We start from the raw sequence: 22,931 nt of genomic DNA, 5'->3' as shown, positions 1-22,931 counted from the left end.
CAACAGGAATCTTTCCATTTACTTTAGTGGGCATTACAGAGCAGAAAAAGACACATGGAGGTGGTAGCTACCATTGTCAAAGTTTCCAGATCCCTGTTTTCCACATTCATGAGCATATGAAAATACAATACTTTCCAGTAGGTGCACAAATGAGTTCATTATGACTTAACATTAGAGAGGATGTTATTCCATAATTTTATTCTGTGGAAAAAGGACTCGTTATTTTCTTTAAATGCTGCTGCGTTTAAAGAAATTGCAGGAGCATTTTCATTTTTCTTCAGGTTTCTGTGCACCATTTACTACCTAAATTCTGAATACAGCCTTAGTCAGGAACCTTGCCACCACACATTTCCAACCTGTGGTACAGATGGAGCCTTAACAGCATCCCACGATGAGAAAGACTTACAGCATGCTGTAATGCAAGATCGCTATTTACTGTTCTGCCTTTGAACAGCAGGTGTTTAGATACTGCTGGATGGCGTATTGTTTGGGAATTTGGAGGAGTGTAGGTGTATGCGTGACAGTGAGAGAAATCCTTCCTATATAACACAGATAACCAGTAAAACATAGGAGGGTTTGCTATGTGCAGGACTTTTTCCATACCTGGGACATATTGGTGATAAAGAGTTTTCCAAATAATTCCAGAAGTGGTAATACATGACTGTTACCATGTCCTGGGGCTGCAATGATCTTATTTAAGTTCACAAAAGAAACAGTCACAAAGCCTCCGAGGAAGACCCGAGGGACTGCGGGAGTGTTGTGTGTGATTCACTCCATCTCTGAGTCAGTCCTGAATTTACGTACTCAGTTTCTTGCCAGAAGGGAGGTCTTTCAGAAAACAGGAAAATACTAGACGCACATCTTTCTACAGGCTCAGCCAGAGACATGTTCATTACTTTCTCAGACCAACGCTGTATAAAGAATGTCCTTAGGCAGCAGCTTCCCATTTCACTTAGAAACAACTGTATTCCAGTGGAGAACTCAGTGATTTCTGTGTGCAATAAAGTGCTTTTGCATTTCCAGGGTTTAAATATTCTATATACAGGTTACAAGTGCAAGATGATTGCAGTTGTAACTCACTGAAAACACAATGACCTGGAAAACGTTTTGGTGGCTGACTTCACAAACGCCAATAAATGGACAAGAGAATCCAATTCCAGTTACCCAATACTTTTTTGCTGGACCATCTATAGGCATGATTGCAGAGCAGTCCAAGCAACCACAATTTATGTAAGTGTTCGATTCTCCTCTGGCCTTGTATTTCTCATTGCCTTCAGTAGGCACTGTAAGAAGTATTTCTGAATAAGGATATATCCTAATATTTCTCAGAACTGCAGCTCCACTAGTGACACATAAGGGAGCTCCAGCATACACGGAGCTCTCCCACTGCCTGGCACCGTTATGGTGCCGTCCAGCCTTGCTCATAATAGATTCAGAAGACAGAGTAGTAAAAAGGCACCTGATGCCAGCAACTTATGAACATTACTGACTTCACCACTCATTCAGCAGTATTTCCGTAACAATGGAAATATCTGTTGTTTAAAAAAACAATGGAGCAGCCTATGCAGATCAATACAACATCTATTTGCAAAACAGTGACGGTTAAAACTGATCTCATATGCTTCTAGATATTCATAACTCAGTGGGATTATCTCAGTAGACTAATTTCAAAAGAGCTTCTATCACTTACTGCTAAAGATTCCTTGCTAAAAGAACTTCCATCATCAATATACTTGGACATGCAAGGGGCAATTCAGCACCAGTCATAAAATGACCTCTGCTACCCATTTCTGGGTGAAACAGTGCAGAAGAAAACTTCTTGGTGTCACCTTCTTGAAGTGTGAAATACTGCTTTTAACAGTTATGAGCAAAACCCTTAAATTAAATAAAACTAATCTATATAAATCTTTTTTCCTGAGAAAACAAGACTGTGTGCATTTAAGTTTTCATCATGATTTTGGTAGATATGACTAAAAAATTGCCATAATATTTGACTCTCCATTTGGAAAAATGTGTTAGCCTGATGCATGAATCTATTTTGCTACACTGTAAAAATGCACTGGCTGTAGCATTCAAGTCTGCTTCCAAGTGCTTAGCTAGCTAGTGAGAAAATGACACAACTCTTACACTTCAAAAGAACAAAGACCAAACTCTGCTTTCTAAATTACAAGTAGAAAGCCAAACTAAAAATTTGGCCATTAAGTGTACTAATGTAAAAATAAAATAAGGCCAAAGTAGTAGACAATAAAAATATAATATTCTAAAATAAAAGATTCAATTCAGCTCTCATATAGCAAGCCACTTTACATTTAACTTGCAATTTTTCCCACTTTGATTTAACCAAAACGTTTGATTTGGTAAGTGTACCAATACTGAATAGATGTATAGGCTTAGGGGATATTCCCATTATCATTATTCCAGTAGAAGTAACCACTGAGGAAAGTGGAAACAAATATGGCTGATCTTCAAAACAGCAAAAAGGTGGTAGAAGCTTCTTGAAATAGCCTGAACCTGACAGGCACTTAATTTCTCAAAAACGACTTTTATACAAACTGCTATAACTCCTCAGGGTGTAAAGTATTCCTGTGTTTCTGCTATGCAATTGTGGGAGAAGAAAACAAATAATTTGCATTTTAAAGGATATCTATCTCAGTTTAAGTATTTGGGAGGCTCTAGCAGCCCCAAAATAGACTTAAAATGTTAACTCATACTCAAAATACATGAAGTAGGAGGTGGAGCGGGAAATTTCTTAGATGTGACTTGATGAGGGTTAACAAGCCCCCAGTTATGTGTGTCCTTTCTTAGTTGATAAAATATCAGCATCTCCCTTTGCCTTACTGTTCTGGCAGATTTGTTTTTTCAGCAACCAAATACAGCCTTTTGTTTAGCGAGAAACACAAACTACAGACAAGGTTGCTTCAGTGAGAAAAATAACTCAGGGCTTTAAAAAAAGCAGGCTTTTCCTATATTTCAGCACTTAAAATAACAAAGTCACTGTGACTTGAAACCTGACTACTCCTTATCGCCTTCTGAACATAAAGAACAATGTCACTACAATCAATGAATCAAAAAGCAAGATGACCTTAACTTAAGTATTTAAGGAGCAATTTAGGAAAGTGAAACACGTGAAGGCAAGAAAGGAGGCAAGGAAGACTACTTGCTGGAAACTTTGCCTCTCTGATTTTGAGAATGCATAAGTTTACTTGAAAAAGAAATTAAAATAATGATAAGTAATAAATCTTTTGTGTTATCTTGTTAATGTCATTGCTTTTTTTTTTTTTTTTTTCTCCCAAGAAATGTGGAACCATTCCATAGACACAACTGAGCTCTGCCTTCTGTTAAGAGTTGCAGCACCATTGAAGTTTGGACTCATTTAAGCAGTTCTGTTGTGCTTTCAATTCCCCCACCTTCTTTTTTTCTTCCAGTGGATTGAAATGTGACCAAATAGCAGCATGACTGTGAATGGAAAAGATAATTCTCACACGACATTCTTCTCAGTGCTTTGGGGAAAACGCACACATACAAACACATTTACTCATGTCTGATTCAAGATGTGAAAGAAAAAAAAAAAAGGCAAATCTATGAGAATTTTTTTCTGAAATTGGAAACACACTTAAAAACTCTCCTATGTATTTGTTTTGTTTAGACTAATTAAGACTTCTGCTTTATGTTACCACAATAGACACTAAACATTTGCAATATATTTACTGAGGTTAAAGGGATTATGGGATGAATTTGTATCTGTTACACCATTATCCTTAAGCAACACTGCTTTAGCAATCATTTGGAATACATTTTTATCAGGCTAAAAGGTGACTTGTCAGTCTAACCAGAGACATTTTGCATCCTCAGTACATTATATAACACAGAATGCTAGTAAATTTTGTTCCTCAGGAAAAAAAATCCTCTTCTGTTGATATCTTACATTACGATATTGGCATAGCTAGATTAAATATGGAGGCAAAAGAACTCGTGGATTGGATGGGAGCTATAGTTTGTACTGCTTCTCTCATACCTGTGTAATTTCTTATACTAATGGAAGTCCTTATCATAAACTGAAAAATGGGAAATTCCTGAAGTAAAATATGTCCAAAAGAGTGAAAGCTAAGTTAAAAATTCTAACGCAAGGGATACAGGGATTTACTTCTGTTGTTGAGCCTCCCACGCAGACACACACATGCACAGAGAGAACAAACATTCACTTCCCTTATTAAAACATGATGGTGGAACTAGTTCTTACTAACACAATCTTTTTCCATGTCCTACTCACAAGATGTAAATTAGATTAGAGTCAAGCTTCCGCTACATTAAGTCTCCTCTTCCAAGGAGATTTTTTTAAAACATACATCTTTTGAGTTTCTCCAGCAATATGAAGGACTGCAAAAGCTCTTAGTTATAAAGGCTATTTTAGATCTTAAAAAACTTCAATATACTCTCTTCCATTCAGCTTTTGTGTTGCACAGTTAGCTTTTCCTAAGCGTAAAAGCTGGAAAACTGGTATCAGCAGTCTTCCCTTAATAACTCGGTATACAGGATAGCACAATATCAAGACACCATTAAAACTCAAGGCCCTGATGCATGATTTTAGAAATTCACACTCTGTTAAACTAAGAAGTTAGTTCTTCCAGCTGTTCCATTTTCTATACCCCCATCTCTGGTCAAGGTAACTGACCCTCTAACAGAGACAGCAGAATGGGAGGTCTGTCCTGATGGGAGAGGTCCCCAGTGCTTCCTGTTTATAGCCCAGTGTATTAACTAACATTTAAAAATGGCTACTTCAATTTACATCAAGACGCAGAGCTATGGATGGGAGTAGTTGAGGGGATGCTATGGAGCACATTCAGCTTTATTTGCAATGGGACCTCTAATCTCCAGGAGATTAACAGGGCAACAGCTGGGAGGAGTGATTCTGAAATCTCTCTGAGACATCAGAGATCACGGATCAGTGCAGAATACAGATCACTGTTGAGGCTCCAAGCTGCAAGTGCGGAGTCTAAGACTGCATTTCAGACCCATCACCTTGCTAAGCAAAGAGTAGACTTAATTAGCCAGCAAGAAGGAAACCTGTACCTTCTCAGATCTTGGGTGTCTAAATCATCCTGCTCAGGAGGTCCTCAACCATTATACGGTCAAAGCTCTTGTGGCTGAAAAAGCACTTCCAAATAATTTAGAAACATCCCCCAAATGACAGTGGTCACACACACGTCTGTTCTATGGGGGTACTTTTACAATACAGCTGCAAACTGGTGTAGGTCCAATGTTACATTTATTTGAGGAACGTTAAGCCAGTTTCAATGCATTTGTACAAGCTAGTTTGTACCGATTTAAAAAGTCAATAAATGCCATTGTAGACAAGCCGTTAGTTTCAGAGACATTACAAAATGAACTGTCATGGTTTAATCCCAGCCAGCAACTAAGTACCATGCAGCCACTCACTTACTTGTCCGTACCCAGTGGGATGGGGGAGAGAATTGGAAGGAAAAAGGTAAAACTCGTGGGTTGTGGTAAGAACAGTCTAATAGAACAGAAAGGAAGAAGCTAATAATGATAATAATAACAATAATAAAATGACAATAATAATAAAAGAGTTGGAATATACAAAACAAGTGATGCACAATGCAATTGCCCACCACTCGCTGACCGATGCCCAGTTAGTTCCCGAGCAGTGATTCCCCCCCTCCCCAGCCAGCTTTCCCCCCAGTTTATACACTAGGCATGACATCACATGGTATGCAATACCCCTTTGGCCAGTTTGGGCCAGCTGTCCCAGCTGTGTCCCCTCCCAGCTTCTTGTGCCCCTTCAGCCTTCTTGCTGGCTGGGCATGAGAAGCTGAAAAATCCTTGACTTAGTCTAAACACTACTTAGCAACAACTGAAAACATCAGTGTGTTACCAACATTCTTCTCATACTAGATCCAAGACATAACACTATACCAGCTACTAGAAAGAAAATTAACTCTATCGCAGCTGAAACCAGGACAACAGGTTTGTGCTGATGACTGCTATCACATATTGGTTACCTATGAGAAGTTACAAGATGATGGATAGCGAAGAAGGGTGGATAAAAACTGAATCAGACCATGCTTGCTATCAACTCAATTCAGTGAAAAGGTCAAAAATAGCAGGACAGTAACCAGGTTTTAAGAAATAAATGTTACTGAAATTTAGGTTGAGTATTTTCAATACTGAACATTATAAACAAGTATCCGAAACAAGTTTCTCCCTTTACCACAACCCTGTAAAAATCCATGAAAGTTCCTTTCTCTTTATTTCCTTGCACTGTGAAACTCTGACAAAGATAGCTTAGATGTAGACTGAGCTTCAGGAAACATGTATTACACTCTAAATATTCAAGAATTGGCTGAATGGTGCTGGTGGTCACATTACTTGCATAATGTACAAGTCAGCAGTTGATCTCTCTTACATGCCCAACAACCTTCTCACTAAAAAGTGATTCAGATATTTTGCCCCAAAACTCTGGCAGAAGAAATTAAAATTATGTTTACTAGAATACTACCAGAGATTGGTAGAAGAGATGTGTTCCTAATTAAATGCTTGGCATTGAATTAATTGAATGTTCAGTGCCATTCACAAAGTTCTCAAGCTCAGACAGCAAGGAGCTTTTTAAGAGGGCAGGTATGAGCAAACTCAAGTAGAAATCAGACAGGCTGACTGGGACATGAAATTACCCAGAATAATCACTAAACTAGGATGGCTTTGGACTTTGTATGTTTTGAATTCATAAATTTCAGCTCTGTTGGTTAACTCCTTATCCAGCAACAAATAGAATTTTAAAATAACTTTATAAGGACAATACATGCATCATGTTGGACTAAAATTGGGTTGTTTTAATTAGCAGCTCTAAAGTTACAGAGACATATAAGAACCACCATTACTGAGAATTGACAATGAAGTTATGGGAGGAACTTCAAGCAACAGGAAGATGAGGGAAGGCAGCATTGCCAGAGCAGTAAGGAACTCAGAGGAAACAATACCACCGATGAAAAGAGTTGCAAAATTTTAAAGATTGATTTCAGGGCTCCAGACTGTGGGATGCAGTTGTTTGAAACTGATCTATTTCAGCACTCACACAGTTCAGTTAAAGTCCTCTCAAACTTCTGAAAAGGGCAATAAAAATCCATAACTGACAGTAAAGCTTAAACTCAAAACAAAACTCTTGCATGGTTTTAGCTTGTATGTTTTAAATAGCAGTCTCCAACACTATGTTTAGTTGGGCTGCACAGAAACCCACTGAATTGGAAAGAGATTTTTTTGAAAGAGATCTTCTTAAAGGTGTCTACTGTGACAGACCTGGCCAAAACCAAGAAGAGGACCATCTCATGTGAATATATTTTGGAGAAATATTTGTCCTGCAGCTCCTTGTGACTGGAGGAGCTCTTAAAAGGTGAATTAAGAACAGCTGCATATATCAGGAACAGATTAGAAGCTGGAATGGAGGGTTGCTTTAATATACTGGTTTTTATAAATATCTAGTCTCCTCAGGGCCACTGAGAACCCAGGACAAAAATCAAGAAAAAACTTAAATCAAAGTAAATAATGAAAATGGCAGCTTGAGGGCAAGTGTTTTAAGCAAAATAAGCAACTGTCATCAAGTTCGAGGATGACACCGAACTGAGGGGAGTGGTGGATCCCCTCAAGAGAGGGCTGCCATTCACAGATACCTAGGTGGGCTGGAGCAGTGGGCCAACAGAAACGTTAGGGAATTCAGTGAGGACAGATGCTAAGTCCTGAATCTGAGAAGGAAGGGCGCCTTGCAGTGATACAGGCTGGGGATGGACTGGCTGGTGAGCAGCTCCACTGAGAAGGACCTGTGGGTCATGTTAGACAGCAAGCTGAACATGAGCCTGCAATGTGCTCAGGGAGCACAGAAGGCCAACAGCATCCTGGGCTGTATTAACAGCCGAATAGCAAGTAGGTTGAGAGAAGTTATCATCTCCTTTTGCTCAGAACTCATTACATGGCATCTAGAGCACTGTGCCCACTTTGGGGGCCCACAGTACAAGAACAGCATTGATAAACTGGAATAAGTTCAGTGGAGGGCCATCAAGATAGTCGAGGGATGGAGAATCTGTGATAATTGGGCTTGTTCAGCCTGGAGATGAGCTGGCTTTGGGGCGATGTCACAGCAAATGTCCAGTACCTGTAATGAGGTTATAAAGCAGATCGAACCAGGCTCTGCCAGGAGACTGTGGTGCATGGCAGGAGTACAAGAGATAATGGGCATAAACTGAAACAAAAGAGAGTCAAACTGGATATGAATAAAAGCAAACTTCTTCCTTGTGACAAGGTCAAGTAGCAAAGCAAGTTGCCCAAGACATTGTGTACTTTCCATCTGCTGGGATTTTCAAGATCCAACTGGATAAAGCTCTTGATCTGATCTCATAGCTGAGCCTAGTTTGAGCAGGACCTGAGACCTCCTGAGTCCCTTCCAACCTGAATTTTCCTGTAATCATTCTGTGAGTATATTAAATGTTTAAATATGTTTGTGAGGAGCCTGGTTGAGAGTGTCTTTTCTTCTCAGGAAAGGGTAACTTTCCTTATTCTTGACAGAGGGATAAAGGATTGACTTGAACATCCCTCTTCAGATTATTTATGGAAGAACAGAGTGCTAATCACGTGATTGTGTTTTGTGAGGGGAAGAGGGGGCTCAATTAAATAGAGAACTAAACCAGAATGAAATCTGAGGTTAAAGAATGGCTGGTCTTTCCCTGCACTACAAAATCAGCTCTCACACTGTCTCTGCATATTGTGGTGTCTCTCATAGCAAAGCTCCATGGAGCACAATTTGTTGTCGAATAACAAATGGAAGCATCCCAAACTGCAAAATTCTGCCATGGGTACTGCTGGGACTGAAAGCAAGACAGAGATTCAGACCAAGCTCTTCTCCTCTCAAGAGTATGACAACTGAAGAACACAACAGCCTTTTCATAAAAAGCAGCAGCGTCCTGAGGACATAGATCCTGCTCTCTCTGAAACTCTTTTGCAGGGAGACTGCCAAAGTTATTTTGAAGCCAGCACACCAAGGACAGGCAATAGCCTCCTCACTAGCTGAGAGCACTTTGTCTCACTCTGTGTATGTTACAGTAGGTGCAAAAGATGCCCTGAGAGATGGAAAACATAGCAACATTTCTAGGTTTTTGCAGAAGCAATGCAATCGATGTTCATAAATTGCAAGTGTAGGAATTCTTTACATTTGTTCTTAACGCCAATAAAGAAGATGCTTGGGAGGAACCCATTAACCAAACAGAGATTTGCTCCTGAGATTTGTTAATCTCTAGCAATAGGACTGGCAAAATCATCACTACCAAAATAGAGTTAGAGGCATGAGAGACGAAGGCTTGACACTTCATCATCATTGCCACAAGCTATTAACTTCTCTCTGAATATCCAGTTTAACAATTTTGATTCAGGAAACATGAATGCCCATAGCAGGGAAAGTAAACATGAACTATGGAAAGTCTGGTTAAGCTGGAAAGGCTGCAGCCAAGATATTTCCCACTTAACCTTCATCAAGAAAAAGGTCAAAAAAGGCCAATGTGTTTAAGCAGGGCACAGGACAGAACAGAAAAAAAAACTTCCTATGAAACAGATTAAGTTCACATTCTTTTGGCTTTCATTAAAACTATTCCACATCACTCCACACTTTCATTTGAAGTAGTTTCCTGATGGCATTGAACACAAGATCTTCAAGTAGGAAAATCAAAAGATAAAAGCATAAATGGAAAACAGTTCATGTATGGTATACAAAATGGGGAAAAATATGAAGGGGACATAAGAAGCAGCAAAAGCAAAACAATACCTTTAGCCTTTGCAAATTATATAGGATGTGGTGCCCAAGGTAATCTTCCATCTTGCATACTTCCATGTACATGTACTTTAAGCTGAACAGTTCCCAGGGCATACGTGGCTTTACCAAAGTGGAAGATTTTTATTTTACATGAGGCTTCTAAGGAAGAAAGAATTTTCTTCCAGCACTACAAAAAACTAAGACCAAAATTAAGGTCTCCAGGTATGCCATTTCCAAACTGCTGAGAAAACAGAGTAGCTCCTCTTTGACACTACCACCTCCCCACATTCAGTACAGCAACTATACGTATTGGACAATAGAATATGATACATGGTAAATGCCCTAGAAATGTTTAATTGTGCCATATTGTGCTCAAGATTTGTCCTGGAAGAAAAGAGAAGTAAACCTTTGAGCAGACTGATATGTGGAAGGATGAATAGGTATGTGCAAGAAGCACACTGAAATGCCACTGAGAGAGGGAGATAATGTATTTTCTTTCCATCCTCCACTCACCAAATCTGGTCTACATTCCTTCAGGAGACCTATCAGCCATGATTCAGACTCCTACTCCGTCTGATTTAGAAGTTGCCTATTCACTCAGACTCATTTGTGATGCTTGTATCTATAGTGTCAGCATGGCAGTTTATTGCCCACCTGAATTTTCATCCTCCATTGTTCAGTAACATTGTTCCTGTTAAGAGTAGATGTTGATGATTCATGATGAAGCAGGGCAAAGACCTTCTTTGAACAATGAGATTGGCTCACACAGAGCTTTGAAGATAAGAGCTGAGACATGGGCTCCTCATTTCATACCAGACGTGACTCAGCAAGGTGTCTGAAAGAGACGGGTGAGGCATTCTTGGAGACCTTGTCTGCCCTGTGTTAGGCTCTCATTCAAACTAACTGCAACACTTTTTCTGAAGATGAGTTGTTTGACAGTAAGGTATGACTTCAGAAAAACCCCAGACCCATAAATACATGCATTACTGAGATCAATTCCAAACTGAAAAGCCCAGCATATTTTATTGCAGGCAGGGAAGAGTAGCAGTTCTGGCAGCTATAGGTGGTTGGAGACTAAAAAAACAGTGAATAGTTCAAATAGCTACCACATTCAACCCACTGGTGCTCCACATGTCTGCGTCTCTTTTCCACTGTCATGGTAGTACTAGAGTCACAGTTCAGGCTTCAGTATAGGGCTGTATTAGTGCAGCAAATGTAGAATGGCTGAATCACTGTTGCACATGACACTTCAATAACCTCGTGGGTTTCTGACAACAAACAAGGATTCTTACACAGAACACAACAGGAGGAATACACAAAGTACACATGATATTCTCACACTACTCATGCTGTACAGCTGCCAGAAAGAGCACTGAATTCTCCAGGCTTACATACAAGATAGACAGTGTTTCTCAAAATGGACAATGTCAAGATAGGGTTGCACAATGTCACTTGTCCAAGACAGCATGGACATCAATTCTAGCTGCCACGTCCTTCTTTTACCTGGCTTTTGGAGACCATTTTCTTCCAGCACTGGCAACTATTATCCGCTCTAAAGGATTCACAGGATTTGATTGACTTCTTTTTTGCTAAAGGTATCCATGGTACCCAAGACCAAAACAAGTACCTGTAACACAGACCTATTTCTTGAGATATGGTTATACTGCATCTCAAACCCCTCACAAGTTGCTGAGGTGCAAAAAGGTGCAATATTTGTGGAGAGGAAAAGTTTGCAGAGCAATTTAGTGAAAGGGGAAATTAGATGTGAGCTGCACAGGAGGGAAGAAACCTAAAAACGAGACGTACTAGTTTGAACACCTCTTTGTTGCTGCGCATCTTCCTATGTTGAACTATTTGTTACTTTTTTGAGGAGCCTGGTGATCTCTGACTATGCATACCTCAAAGTCTTTTCATTTTACCATTCCTCACTTCTGAGGGTCCATGCTTTAGAGGAATTCTCCATACCAAGCAGAAGGAAACCAAAAAACTAACTCAGCAGCCTTTTGCACTTAGGAGTTGAGTTGCAGAGCAGTAGAGCCTAGGAAGCCTTCCTCTGTGAGCTTATGTTCCAGCAATGGACTGAAGTTTACAGTGAGATAAGGAATGCCAACCCTCTACTGATACAGAGATAAAAGAAACTACGAGAGTGCTTGGCAGACAAACCTGTGTTAACTTCAGAACATTTTTATTGGTCTAAGTATGGTAATGGTCTCCCTAAATCCTACACAATGGTGGCCAAGCAGATAGTGTTACAGCCTCAGTTCATAAATTGGCTCTAGATGTAAAATAGATAACAACAAGGTAAATTCTCTGCAATAAAATAGTGGGGAATGACACCAAGTGAAACTTTGCTAAAAATTACTACAAAGGTTGGCTTAATGCATACTTCTTTATTGCTACCAAGTTACCAAACCCCAAATATTATTCTAAAATCTACTATTGTTAGCATTTTTGCAGTCCTTGGAAAAAGTGATGGTTAAAAGGTATCCTGTACTGATTATTTACAGCATGTTCAGTTTATTATTGCACTACTGTTCTCTAATTTGTGACTGGCATGCCCTGAGGCAGCCAAGTCAGTGGGAGATAATCCTCAAAAGATCTAGCATAGCTAAATCCAGAAACATGGGTACTGAATCTTTGTCAGTTGTCTTTCTTCCACTCTTTGTCCAACTTCACACCCCTGTAAGATCATCCGTTATTCCTCACTACACCTTTAGTGCTTGCAGGCACCAACAACATCTCTGATCCCCCTAAGCTTTATCTGCCCCATGGGCCTTTGACACATTCTTTCAAGGAACAACAGTGGGTGTTTTTTACAAAGAAAAGGCTATGCATTTTTCTTGTCGGCATAACCCAGCACTGAAATGGATGACACTTTGGAGGAGTACAGTGTTCCATTTCTACAGTCAGTACCACAATTACATTTAATCTAAAATGAGCATCCTAGTCTCTTCAAGTGAATCGCAGCTCCTGCTCTGCAAATGAAAGGCCTGCTTCTTACTTTCTTCTGTGGAAGGTATAGGAGACACCTTGAAGAGCTGCATAGGAATTACCTCACAGCTGTTCAAACACAAAGAGTGTTTATCCATGGCATTGCTCATCCGTGGGCCAACCAAGAAACTCAAGGAGATATCAAGTCCCTCCAGCTTAAGGTCCTTAGCAATTCCTGTAAAGCAACTGGGTAAGCTCCATCCCTACATGTGCAACTGAAAGAGGCAGGTGCCTTTCAAGGTTTCCAAGAGGAAATCCTGCCTGCCTAACCACAATGCCTGCAGGCCTTCAGAGGGACTCTCTTCATTGATCAGTGAGAAAACATGCCTTTAGGTAGCTGCTGTATAAGTAATTAAGACCCAGGGGCACCTCAAGTGCCTTGGCTATGCAGAATGGGTCCCACCCTCAGAATCTCATTCATGGTTTTAAAACAGCAGCTCAGCAGGCACTTGCGTTTCTTTCCTCTTTTCTCCCCACACTTCTTATTAGCTTCTCTCCAAAGCCTGGTTGTTGATTTAAAAAGTCAGAAGCAGTAAGCGGGGCCTCTCCATATTCTGAGTGACACTGCAGCAATCCTCTCCATAAAAAAGGATAGGCTTTCATTAAAAGTGCACATTTAGCCTTCTGCTCATGGTGACACTGGTACAGTCGCATGCCTATTACCACACCTTCTCCTGTAGACACACACAGTGCCCCGGTTCACAGGGTGAGGTGTCACCAGGTAGCTGAGGGATCTGACAGCTCACACCCCCCTAAAGGGGTGGCCACGTTTCTCCCCCTCACCCCAAGCCACCAGCTCCAACCGCTCCCCTTGCACCATGTGAACCCTCTGTCCGCTCGCTGAGCTGAACCAACTCACTAGGCAGGCAGCCAACGCAGCTTCCCGCTGCTCCGGTGAGTTCGTTCAGCATCCCAGGAGGTGAGCCAAGAGCCAAACCTGGCACGAGGGAGGAGATGGGAACACACCGCTGGATGCAGAGCATGGGAGCATCAAGGATGGGTTTCTCTAGGGCAGCAAGGTATTCCACTGGCTGAGAAGAGTCATGGAGACTCACCCCCTGTTGCAGTAAAATGTCTTTAAAAAATGGGAGTTATCAGACAAATGATCAGAAATTTTGGAGGGATGTGATTACGGTAAACCTCAGGGGAAAAAAGGGGGGTTTTAATTGCCAGGTGTGACACACACAAACTCACCTTATTCACAAAGTCTGCATGCATTTACATAGTGAGATTTGGGAATTCCGTTAGTTTCCTTCACGTTTCTGGAGCTGCATGCAAGTCAGCTTCCTCAGCAACAAGGAGGATTAAGTTTAAAAAAAACAGAAAGGAGACATCTGAACTTCTCACATTATATCTTGACTCTAACACTCGAAGATTTACAAAAGAGGCGAAATATCATGAGACTACTGATAAAAGTCAGGAGAGTTGGCAGTTCTGCAGACATTTATGGGCTTGGTAATGCATTTTTCTGTTTCTAAGTGAAAACAGACAAAACAGTGCACATGCTAGAATAATGAACATCTTGGCACATTGCAATTACAATACTGGAACAGACCACTATTCTGTTTTAATGGATGCTTTTGAGAAAAACAATCCCTATGTTCAGCTCCCTGTTACATTTATTCTCCAGAACTCTAGTGCCAAAAGCTTCCCCATCTTCTCTGTGAGCTTTCCAAACAGAGTTCACCTCCTGTGAAGCACCACAAAAATACAGCTGCTGTGGAGCAGCTCCTTTCCTTGCTAAGATGGGTTAGAGTCACATCATAGAGAAATGGCAACATGCAGTGCCATAATTACACTCAGACAGCATCAGGAAAGATTTTTTCTAGAACACGAAATTATTGACTTTCAGTGTTTTGCTTCCATTTAGAAACTCCATGAAACATTCTGCAGATAATCTAGCATTGATCTATAAATCAGTCTGGATTTCCATAGCACTGTACCATATCTAGAAATCTTCCAGAACATGATGGTGGAGTTTGGAGTTCCAGCACTACTATCAACTTTGCAGGGAGCTATAAAAATTACAAGGTAGAATTATAGTCAACTGCAGCTGTAAGTTAATTTTTGCCATAAAATAAAAAAAACCCAAAATTTTAAGAAATTCATGACAAAATCTTGGGTGAAAAGGTCAACTATTACAAAAATGTTTCACTGTAACCAAATCACTGGGGATGTTTAGGGCTATGAAGGCTCAGAACTCCAGGATTAATAGAGCACACACAGTAACAAAGGCTTACCAGACCTTTTAAGCAGATTCTGAAAGTGGGAATTAAAGTTCTGGGAAATCACTGATAGCAAATCTGCTGTGTGCAATGCATAAACCAGAGTATGAAACAAGTATTACTTTCCTCAGAAAATAAAAGTCTTAAGACAGCAAAAATTAAAAAGGAATTAATCTTACTAGTTAACAATAAATTTTGAGCGTGAACAAGCAATACTAAAGCAAAGCTCTTGCAGGGGCTCTCAAAAGGAGTCTACTGACATAACTGAAATATGCTAAAATAATTCAGCTCTAAAGTGTCTGGTTTGGCAATTCATATATTGCTGTGTTGCATTCTGAGGTAGCGCTGGTGAAGGCCTTGAACCTTTCCACTTTAGAGTGTCCTCTACAACCACACGACAGTATTGAACGTGCACTGCTTGGTAGGAACAACGGGAGTTGCTGCACTCTGATCATATGGAAATGGTGAATTATTGTTGGAGCATGAAAAATGAAAGACAGGGGGGGAAAAGAGAGGGGCGGGGGCAGAATATTTTGTTGCTGGTCCAGCTGGGAAAGCAGAGTGATGATTTAGGACTTGTTAAAGGGAGAAGCAGGCTGACTTGCTGCCACTGCTGGGGCACAGCAAAGGGGACTGTATCACCTCCCACTCCCTTCTCCCACTGCTTTCCATACGTGTAGCTGCGTAGGGACAAAGCCTACAGGTAATTGCAGTGCAGGGATGGCCGCAACTCAATGGATCATTCGCTATGTACATACAGCCCCCCTACTCCATCTGCAGCCCCCTTACAGCAGCTCTACCTGTGATGGAGGTGTTAGGAAAATCTAGTATAAGACAGACAACTACTGGGTGTCACGTAGCTCTCTTGTGAGCTGTGCTATTCTTGTGAGCTGTGCTATGCCTTCTAATTTAATATCCTCAAAATCACCTAAGACAGCAGTTAAAATTTAAACAGGCATTTTGAAAGCACTCTCTTGATCCCATTATCAGTGTCGTGGATGGGATTACAATGAGGGTGGTAATGGTGGAAATTTTTTAGGACAGATCTAGTATCAACAGCAGGAGTGGCCACTAATTGGATTCTTTCTGTGTCACCGCAGAGTTGTCACGGGACCCTCGTTCTCTGTTGAACACTGCAGCTCTCAAGGCACTCAGAAAGGAGCTTTCTCAATTGTTATCACATCAGTCTGCCTTCCCACTCAAACACAAATCCCCCAAAGCCCTTTCTAAAGCTAAGGAAATCATGGAACCCACGACTCCCATGACATCTGCAACAAGTGTCCAGCCTTGCCTGGGTAAGAATGAGACCTGCCATTACACGAGGCTCAAACTTCTGATCCTGCATGAACAAACATATAGCATCGAGTGTAGTAAGTTAAACAAAGCTAGATGATAAACAGCAAACTGTCAAAATAGTCTGCAATAAAGTAATCTAGTCAGAACAGAGTTTGCAAAATCTTTCAAAATACTTTTTTCCATAGCCGTCTAACTTCCACTGAGTGTGGGTTTTATAATGGCTTCCACATTTGTAAACACTGTCCCCAGCATCACAACATTTTTAATAAACTGTTTTTATCAGTTCCTGACTGGAATGAGAGCTGTTACAATAATTTTCACACTGCTACTTGCCATCTCTACGATACTTCTGGATTCCTACATGCATTTTTTTCCCTAATGACCTCTCATTTAACCTACTTTTTGAAGATGTATTTACATGCCATTTGGAAATTCACCAAGGGGTGGGGGGTTTTTTTGCAATGTGAAATTACACCAATCATAATTAATTTTTTTTCTCCTCTGAAATGGAGACAAAAATCAATGAAAGGCCAAGGAGACATGCCAAGCAGCAGAATTTGAAGTTGCATATTATGATGGAACAAGCTCACCCACCTTGATTATAAAGTGCTAAGAAGAGGAAGCCCCTGACAAGCAATAAACTGACACATAATTAAGACAATTCAGGGCAGAACACATTCTGGCTGGAAAACATTTTCCTGGGCTCTGTCTCACTGCTCTGAGCAGCAAGGGGGGAAAAAAAAAAGGTGACACTTTGAAAACAACTCTATGAAGACAATCAGTATACCACCTCGTCTTCACTAGCTGCGGGAAAAAGAAACCCACCAGCTTTTGTGCAGTGCAGATTCCCTCACATCACAAACACAGTTGATAGTACAGACATGCCTGGTATGTTCAGCATTCCATATCAAGCAAAGATGAATTAGCCGCAACAAAAATGTATTACAGCTTTCATGCAGCAGTTTATGGATCTTTTTGTACCGCTGGAATTTTTCACCTTGAGCGTATCGTGGATCTAACTGAGGTTTGTACTGGTCTCAGATCTTTTCCTCAGATTATTTTTATCTCACTGTGAGGGACATCTTTGTGAGTTCTGAACACTTTTACAGCTGCTAGGATGCTAATGGGAACTTCATGTGTGTACCCAGTACAAGTGCTCTCAAGGAAAAAAAAGCCAATGTCAAAGGAAGGTATGTAGAAGTCACCATAAATATGTCTTTGAATGTTTACCATCTGGAACAGTAGATTACATTTTGACAAGAAGCTGGACTGCCCCGTGGGCATTGTCTTTTAAACAGCCCCATCATTATAAAGGAAGGAAAAACATGATTTGCTGTTCCTAGTTTCTCAGCAAGATTTTCTGGCAGCGCTAGGGAAACTCGTTTTCTTTTTTTTTTTTCTAGTAAAACAATAACAAGCTGGGCATGTGTAGTTAGCTATGCACTTTCTTGAAAAATATGTTTTCTTATAGATCATCTGATCTGTGATCTGACGATACCCGCAGAGAGGGATGCGTTTCAGTTAGGCTGTGACAGGCAGCAGGCTGTGCAGCTCACAGTGCTGCACCTTAGCTTTGCTGGAAGACTAAACCTCTGTGCACCAAAGCTGGCTTATTTGGCTTCTCCCAGGACACGCTGGGAAGAGTGAAGAGGAGAATCCAATATACAAGGCTTTAACATAAGAGTCATAGTGAGGGCTTGCTTTGGTTTTGTTTTTCATTTTTAAGCTCGTAAAAGTTTCCATCACTTTTTACAATGAGAAAGAGTGGACTGAGAGAAAAATCAAAACTGTCAAATGTATTCACATATGTCCTGGTCTGGTCATACAGTCCTATTAGTGATTTAGCTAATTCTCTGTTTCAAATTGCTGTGGGTCACTTCTGAGGACATGTTCTTACTGAAGAGTGTGTTTGAAAATACAAGCTGAGAACAACCTGTAAAGGGGCCAAATAGCCTGCTCAAAAAAAAAAAAAAAAAAAAAAAAAAAAAAAAGTTAACAAAAAATTTGGTTTGAGGCGAAAAATATATGTGCAACCTGAAACATGGTTTTATGGGCATCGTTACACAGTTGAATGCCAAAATCACAAAGCACCAGCTATAAATCCCCTTGCTCAGCCTACTAAACAGATCTTATTTCAGAACACATTATATACAGTATTATTTATAGAATATCTCACCTGTAAATGGTGAGGACAGTGTTAGATTTCTTTCACAAGTAGGAGGCCAATAATTCATAAGCACCACAGGTACGTGAGAGTTAGTGTGAAGATCTGTTACAGTGCGAAAGAAACAAATAATTTTGTTACTCTGCACAGGAATACGGTATATATATACAGTAAATCTTTTATTAAAAAAAAAAAAGAAGGAAAATAACCCCTCCTCTAGTTTCTCCATCTAGATCATTTAGAGTAAAACAATGAGAACATCTTAATTCTCTGATAAGCTAATGTACTGTAATTAGTGATAACATTTCTGACTCCTTAGTTAATTTGCTGGGCTTCCCCCGCTCCAGACATCAATGAACGTAAGAGTCGAATTAAGTGAAAATGATAGCAGAGTACTTCCATAACTAATTTCTAATTACATTTCTGCCCCTCTTCCTTCCTAAACATAAATTTTTGCTTACTTTTAATTAACGCTTCAGATCGCTAGTTTAGAATCTATAAATATAGCGAGACTTTAATGATCCATTATAGTGATGCTACTTAGTTTTCAATGACTTGTAAAACTTTCACAAACAGATCTGCAAATGAATTACATCCATCTGCTCTGCTGCAGCTGCAAGAGCAGCATTACGTTGTACGCTGCCTTTCCCTACTTTCCTGGTTTTCTCTGAACTTCAAGCCCATGTGTAAGCCAAACACGACAGCGACCATCAGAAGCCCAGCCAGGTCTCCGTAAAGGAGTCTTCAAACTTTACAGCCATCTCAAATGCACTTTCAAAACACCCCGGTTTGCCTCCCAGCTGAGCCGCGGGCAGGCAGCACGCTGCTCCGAGCATCCTCCTCCAAACCTAGGAAACGCTCCGCCGCGATTCCTTCCCCGCCCGACCGCGCACTTTCCACGACTCTACGGAAACACGGCGGCATTTGTGCCCGCGGACAGAGCGACGACCACCAGCAGCCACGGCCGGCAACCTGGCTGCGGCTTGCCCTGCGCTGGCGGTCTCGGCACAGCACGTGTGTGCGGGAGCGGAGAGGAGCGGAGCGAGGAGAGGAGAGGAGAGGAGAGGAGAGGAGAGGAGAGGAGAGGAGAGGAGAGGAGAGGAGAGGAAAGAGCAGGAGAGGAGAGGAGAGGAGAGGAGAGGAAAGAGCAGGAGAGGAGAGGAGAGGAGAGGAGAGGAGAGGAGAGGAGAGGAGAGGAGAGGAGAGGAGAGGAGAGAGCAGGAGAGCCGTGCCGGCGAGGCGGGGAGCGCGGGCACCCCGGAGCTCAGCTGCCCCGCTCCGGCAGAGGTCTTCTGATCCGCACCTTCAAAAGCGTGACCTTAGCCGCGTTAAGAGTGTTAGCTCTACGAAGACAGCCAAGCATCAGGCTGCGCTCGCTGTTATCTGTCAGCCGTACAATAGCAGCATTGATAAGGCAGCAGCAACTGGCTTTGACAAGTGTGCTGTGCTAGCATTCCTCTGAAAACCGTGAAGGAGGAAGGAAAAAAAAAAAAAAAAAAAAAAAAGAGAGAAAGAGAGGCTCGAGGTGCCTTTTACTTTACCTGCACAAAGTGTGGGGTTTTATTTTTCCCTCTGAGCTGCTGGGAACGATTCCTCCCTCTTCTCCCCCAAAGCTAGGTAGTTCTTCTTTTGCTTGCAGCTCACACTTGGGGAAGACCACACAGCTCCAGCAAGGCTGCCTCTCTCCCCTAATCCCCACTCGAGTGTGATGACACACACTAACCCCAACCATCTGTTGAAACACGTCCTCAAGCACTCAGCACAGTGGTGTGTCAAGACGGGCTGCCCAATCCAATCGCTGGGGCTGGGTGGCTCTTAAGGAGCTGGAGGCAGAGACAAGGGCAGAAACTATAGGGCTGAGAACTCCTTAGCAAAGTAACCTGAGATTTCGAGAAAGAGCTGCTATTGAAAAAAAAGAGCAGAAGGGGGAGGTACTAGCGGGAAGGTAGAGGGAGTGGATTAGTCCGGTGGCCAGTTGTGTTACTTCTCACAACTCCTTGTATTCCCAAGGGACCGCTGGGACCCCCTCACAGTGGGATGCACAGAAGCACAAGAGCAACACTAAAATCTTTTTATGGCCGCCCTATTGAGGGCAATCTCCTCCGAGAGACGCTTTTCCAAAAGAGATAAAAGATGTAGTTTGAAATCCTGATACAGTGCTAACGTGGGAGTCGTTTGCACCGCAACGTGACACTCGCGTCCCGAAATCCCGGCTCCTTTCCGTGCCGCGATCGCCCCGTGCCTGCCTCCAGCCTTCCCGGGGGAACGGCGGAGAGAGGCAGAAGGAAGGAAAACCGGGCCGGGGGGGGCGGGGGGGCTGGCGAGGCGGGGAGGAGAGGGGACATCCGAAGGGCAAGCGCTTCTACTTCTGCACGGATACCTGCAAGTCCTTCCCGCGAGCCCGCGCTTCCCCGGGCTCGCTGCAAACGCCCGGGCTCCCCGCCGCGCCCAGCGGCGCGCTCGCCGCTCCGCGCCCGCGCCGTTGACTGTGACAGCTCCGGCCGCCGCGCTGCGCCGCGCCGCGCCACGCCGCGCCGCGCCACGCCGCCCCGCGCCCCGGCCCGGACCCGCGCCGGGCTCGGCACCGGGCTCCGCGCCGGGTCCCCGCGCCCTCCCGCCCCGCCCCGGGAAACCGTGCCACCAGCCTGTTGCTTCGTCCGTGCCCCCCTCCCCCCCCCCCCGCCCCCCTCCGCCCCCGCTTCCTTACCGCCGCCGCCGCCGCCGCCGCCGCCGCGTCCCCGCGGACTTTCTTGCGGGATGCAGCCCGAGAGTCGCAGGCTCGCTACCCTGCCCCTCGGGACCCGCCGCCCCCTCGGCCGCGGCTGGGGGCTCTGGGCAGGGCCTCGGCAGGTCTGGGCTCTGGCTAAGTCTGTACCTCAGTTTCCCTCGGCCGCGAAGCAAGCGTTATCACACCCTCCTCCCCCTCCGGGAGACTGCCAGGGAAAGGACGCTAGTTTACAGGAGATGTCCGGGAAGGATAGGTAAGGGACACGGAAAAGCTGCCCAGTGCCAAAGAGACGGTTCTTTCCTTTCCCCTCCTGCTAACTGGATAGCGTGGAAGAGAGATTTAAAATCTCAAGCGTTTTTACCTCATTACCAAGCGCCTGACCTGACACCGGCATTAAATCTACATTTCACGTCATGACAGATGTTGTGTTTTCTTTGAACTGAGAGGGAGGAACGTCGTTTTGGCATTAAAAGTTACTTTGAAAGTGTTAACATCCAACTTGAAGAAAGGTTTGCAACTGTGAAAAGACACACTCTACCCAGCTATATGAAAGCCATATGAGAGCCTTGAAATGTTGATTTGGCTTACTTGTTCCTTAATACCTTACACAAGGCCATTTCTGAATCGCTAGTGGCAAAGTGAATACTTAATAAAAAGTGAGGTTAAAGAGCTGTGGTTTGTGCCCAGGTAGCTGTTATCAGCGCTGGCCTGGAGAAGAAAGGAAAAAAGAAGAAACTGTAGTCACAGTTGCATTTGCTCAAATTCTTCCCAAAAGTGATGATACGGTGTCTGTTTCAGCCTATTAAACTGAAACTGCTTTCACAGGTGTTGGGTATTCCTAAAACACTACTCCCTAATCTGCTAAGTCCAGATAAATAAATGACTAAATGATATTTTTGACAATAATATGTGACGAAGTAGGGATGCAGCTACTGTCCCTGGGGTATCATAAGACTCTTAACATTGCCAATTATGTCTTCAGGGCAAGGGTTTGGCTTGATTTTGCTTTATTCTAGCACACTGTGGTCTGTAAACAGGCTGGATAACCTTACACACTCAGAAAGCCTTGGAGACATTATTAAACTCGTTTGCATTTTCTTTAGCTGTATTTCTTACCAGTATTGTATTAGTAACTCTGCATTAAAAATGTATAGTGATCAGAGATGTAGAATATAAAAAAGCCCCTAAAAATGTGTTGTATCATCCTCTGTACTGACTCATTGCCTAAAATGCAGCTAAGCTCACGGCGGCTCTATTTGATATTGGTCAGACAAAACGCAGACTCAAACAGGTTCAACCTCTAGGTACTTCTAACCAACATCAACGGCAGTTATGTGAAGTACAATAATTTCATGTTGTGTTGTGTGTATGCTTATGCAATATCGTGTATCATATGACGTACAGGCCCAGTTCTGTTATTTTTTATGCTTGTGGAAGTCAGAGATGCCTCTGCTGATGCCTGCCAAGTCACAATAGTGTAAAGTTGACACGGTTAAAAGGACTCCTAATTGTGTGTTTTGTACATAGGGGCACATGCACGCACACACTTATCTTCAAAGACTCTTCAAGGACTTGAAATACAAACTTTCATCTCCAAAACCAATGTTAGCAATAGCCCTCAAACATTGCGCATGATCGTGTTTTCACGTAAAAGCTATGGTGATGTTGCGGGATAATTTCACCGCTACTCTTATGACTACAGCCAGATTTAGTTTGCTG

At 42.5% G+C, this 22,931-nt stretch overlaps 1 protein-coding gene across 4 annotated transcripts in view; it reads right to left on the bottom strand.

Moving 5' to 3' along the window:
• The window catches only part of SULF1 (sulfatase 1), a 121,212-nt gene extending 101,010 nt beyond the window's left edge, over nt 1–20,202 (bottom strand). For 2 of the 4 annotated variants that reach the window (XM_049825937.1, XM_049825922.1), the window contains exons 1-2: nt 20,026–20,202; nt 18,497–18,589 (exon numbers count right to left, since the gene is read on the bottom strand). The gene's annotated coding sequence lies outside the window, so the exon portion shown is untranslated. Of the gene's footprint in view, nt 1–18,496; nt 18,590–19,256; nt 19,351–20,025 lie in introns of those variants that run through there. The other 2 variants (XM_049825946.1, XM_049825929.1) reach the window with 2 other exon arrangements.
• Nucleotides 20,203–22,931: the final 2,729 nt, after the last annotated feature.

Source organism: Accipiter gentilis, chromosome 2 (assembly GCF_929443795.1).
Source record: "Accipiter gentilis chromosome 2, bAccGen1.1, whole genome shotgun sequence".
NCBI classification, from domain to species: domain Eukaryota; kingdom Metazoa; phylum Chordata; class Aves; order Accipitriformes; family Accipitridae; genus Astur; species Astur gentilis.
The sequence above is the reverse complement of the archived record's forward strand: the minus strand, read 5'-3'. Positions and strand labels throughout refer to the sequence as shown.